Consider the following 4,291-nt stretch of genomic DNA (forward strand, 5'->3'; position numbering starts at 1 on the left):
CAGTTATTGTATTGTTCATCCCTGTTTGTTTGTTCTTTAGCTCTTGTAGGTCTTTGTTAATCATTTTTTGTATCTTGTCGATCTGTGCCTCCATTCTTTTTCAGACACCTTGGATCATCTTTACTATCATAAGTCTGAATTCTTTTTCAGGTAGGTTGCCTCTCTCCACTTCACTTATTTGTTCTTCTGAGGTTTTATCTTGTTCCTTCATCTGGGACATATTCCTCTGCTGTCTCATTTTGTCTGACTTTCTGTGACTGTAGTTTCCATTCCACAGGCTACAGCATTGTAGTTCTTGCTTCTGCTGTCTCCCCCGCTGGTGGATGAGGCTGTCTAAGAGGTTTGTGCAGGCTTCCTGGTGGTTGGAACTGGTTCTTGCCCACTGGTGGGTGGAGCTGGCTCTTGTCACTCTGGTGGGCAGAGCCATGTCAAGGGTTGTGTTTACCAGGCAGCTGTGCACTCAGGAAGACTTTAAGCAGCCTGACTGCTAACGGATGGGGCTCTGTTGCCGCCCTGTTGGTTTTTTTGGCCTGAGGCATCCCAGTACTGGAGCCTACAGGCTGTTGGGTGGGGCCAGGTCTTGGTGAGAAAATGGCAGCCTCCAGGAGGGCTCATGCCAATGAGTGCTCCCCAGAACTACCACTACCAGTGTCTTTTTCCCCACAGTGAGCTACAGCTGTCCCCTGCCTCCACAGGAGACCCTCCAATACTGCAGGTAGGTCTGGCCTTGGCTCTTATGAGGTCACTGCTTTTTTCCCTGGGTCTTGGTGTACATGAGACCTTGTGTGCACCCTACAAGTGTGGAGTCTCTGTTCCCTCAGTCCCATGGAATTCCTGTGATCAAACCCCATTGGCCTTCAAAGCCAGATTCTCAGGGGGCTCCTCCTCCCATTGCTAGACCCCCAGGCTGGGGAGCCTGCCATGTGGCTCAGAACTTTCACCCTTGTGGGAGAACTTCTGTGACATGATTATTTTCCAGTTTGTGGGTCGCCCACCCGGCAGGTATGGGATTTGATTTTATCATGATTGTGCCCCTCCTACTTTCTTGTTGTGGCTTCTTCATCTTTGGGTGTAGAATATCTTTTTTGGTAGGTTCCAGCATTTTTGTTTTGTTTTGTTTGTTTGTTTTGTCAATGGTTGTTCAGCAGTTAGTTGTGATTTTGGTGTTTCCATAAGATGCGTTGAGCTCATGTCCTTCTACTCCATGATTTTGTCTCCATCTCCCCTGAAATATTTTATTAAGATATTATTCATCGTGAGTACTGAGATTTTCGGCACCTCTTAGATTTTGCACACACAGCAAGTTCGTCATTCATGCCTCTAGTCTCAACTCTGCTGCTTAGACTTGGATTAGCATTTTTATAATATTACATATTTTAGGCACTAGGCTAGGGGTTGATGCTGTCAGTGGAGGCACAGGGTATCCACTGCATCTTCTTTATCCATTGATCCATTGACAGACACTTAGGTTGTTACTATATTTTGGCTGTTATGGATAATGCTGCAAGAAACATGGGAGTACAGATTCCTTTTTGATATCTTTTTTCATTTATTTTGTATATGTACCAGAAGTGAGATTCCTGGATCATATGGTAGTTTTAAAAATATTGGGGAAACCTCCATACAGTTTTCCATAGTGATTAAAGTAATTTACACTCTCACCAATGGTGCATAGGGGTTCCCTTTTCTCCACATCCTCATTAAGCTTGTTATCTCATCTTTTAGATGATATCCAATCTAACAGGTATGAGGTGATATCTCATTGTGGTTTTGATTTACATTTCCCTGATGATTAGTGATGCTGAGAATCTTTTCATGTTACCTGTTGGCCACCTGTGTGTTTTCTTTGGAAAAAAATGTCTCTTCAGATCCTCTGCCCATTTTTAAATTAGATTGTTTATTTGTTTTTTGCTATTGAGTTGTATTAGTTCTTTAATATACTTTTGTCATTAAAGCCTTATGAGATATATGGTTTGCAAATATTTTCTCCCATTCTGTAGGTTGTCTTTTCATTTTGTTATTGCTTCTTTTTCTGTGGAGAAACTCTTTAGTTTGGTATAGTCCAAATTGTTGATTTTTGCTTTTCTTGCTTGTGCTTTTGGTGTCATATCCAAAAAATTGTTGCCAGAACCAATGTCAAGGAGCCTTTCCCCTGTGTTTTCTTCTGGGAGTTTTATAGTTTCAGGTCTTATGTTTAAGTCCTTAATCCATTTTGAGTTAATGTTTTGATTGGTGTAAGATAGGGGTCTGCTTTCATTCTTTTATGTATGAATACCCAACTTTCTTAGCACCATTGGCTGGAAAGAGACTATCAAATTTTCTCAGCACCATTTAAAGGAAAGAGACTATCTTTTCCCCACTGACTATTCTTGACTCTGGGCTCGTGATTCTGTTCCACTGATCTGTGTGTCTAAGTTTTTTTTTTTTTTTTTTTTTTGCCATACCAGGTGTCTTGTGGGATCTTAGTTCCCCAACCAGGGATTGAACCTGGGCCACCACAGTGAAAGCACTGAGTCCTAACCACTGGACTGCCAGGGAATTCCCTGTGTGTCTATTTTTATACTAGTACAACACTGTTTTGATTACTATAACTTTGTAGTATAGTTTGAAATCAGGAAGTATGATGTGTTTGTCTTTATTCTTCTTTCTCAGGATTGCTTTGGCTACTTAGGGTCTTTTGTGGCTCCATATACATTTTAAGATTGTTTTTTCTATCTCTCGGAAAAATGCCTTTGGAATTTTGATATGGGTTGCAGTGAATCCATAGATGGCTTTGGATACTATGGACATTTTAATAATATTAATTATTCCAGTCCATGAATACTGGTTATCTTTTTATTTGTGTTGTCTTCAATTTCTTACATCAAATTTGTAGTTTTCAGGCAAAAGAACTTTTACCTCCTCAGTTAGATTTATTCCTAAGTATTTTATTGTTTTAGATGCTATTTTGAATGGGATTGTTCTATTTCTTTTTCAGATGTTCCGTTGTTAGTGTATAGAAACACAACTATTTTCTGTGTGTTGATTTTATATCCTGCCACTTTACTGAATTTGTTGATTAGTTCTAGCAGTTTTAGGGTCATGTCTTTAGGATTCCTTATATATAAGATCATATCATCTGCAAGCAAGTACAGTCTTACTTCTTACCTTCCCATTTGGATGTCTTTTTTTTCTTTTTCTTGATTGCTCTGGCTGAGATTTCCAATACTATGTTGAATTGGAGTGGTGAGAGTGTGCACTTTTGTCATGTTCCTGGTCTTAGGGAAGAAGCTTTCAGCCTTTCACCAGTTGAGCATGATGTTGACTATGGGGTTGTCATGTATGGCCTTTATTGTATTGAGGTATGTTCCTTCTATACCAACTTTGTTGAGCATTTTTATCATGAAAGGATGTTGTTTTGTCAAATGCTTTTTTCTGCATCTGTTGAAATGGTCATATGATTTTTATCTTGCATTCTATTAATGTGGTGTAGCACATTGATTGATTTGCATATGTTGAACCACCTTATGTCCAGAGATAAGTCTCACTTGATCATGGTAAATGATCCTTTTAATGTGCTGATGAATTTAGTTTGCTAGTATTTTATTGAAATTCTTTGCATCTCTATTCATCAGGGATACTGGCCTGTAGTAGTTCTCTTTTCTTGTAGTATCCTTTTCTGACTTTGGTATCAGGGTAATTCTAGCCTTGTAAATGAGTTTGGGTATGTTCCCTCTTCTTCAGTTTTTTTTTTTGGGAATGGTTTGAGAAGGATTGCCATTAATTCTTCTTTAAATGTTTGGTGGAATTCATCAGTGAAGCCATCTGGTCCTGGGTTTTTTTGTGTTGGGAGGTTCGTGATTACTGATTCAATCTCCTTACTCAATATTTGTCTGCTCAGATTTTCTTTTTTTTTTTTTTTTTCGAGCAAATGAATGAATACAGCACCATGAATTTTCTTTTCTTTTCTTTTTTGTAAAATTTATTTATTTAATTTATTTATTTTTGGCTGTGTTGGGTCTTCGTTTCTGTGCAAGGGCTTTCTCTAGTTGCGGCGAGCAGGGGCCACTCTTCATCGCGGTGCGCAGGCCTCTCACTATCGTGGCCTCTCTTGTTGCAGAGCACAAGCTCCAGACGCGCAGGCTCAGTAGTTGTGGCTCACAGGCCTAGTTGCTCCACGGCATGTGGGATCTTCCCAGACCAGGGCTCGAACCCGTGTCCCCTGCATTGGCAGGCAGATTCTCAACCACTGCGCCACCAGGGAAGTCCCAGATTTTCTATATCTTCAGTCTTGGTAGGTTCTGTGTTTCTA

The sequence above is a fragment of the Eschrichtius robustus genome, chromosome 1, assembly GCF_028021215.1.
Source record: "Eschrichtius robustus isolate mEscRob2 chromosome 1, mEscRob2.pri, whole genome shotgun sequence".
NCBI lineage: Eukaryota > Metazoa > Chordata > Mammalia > Artiodactyla > Eschrichtiidae > Eschrichtius > Eschrichtius robustus.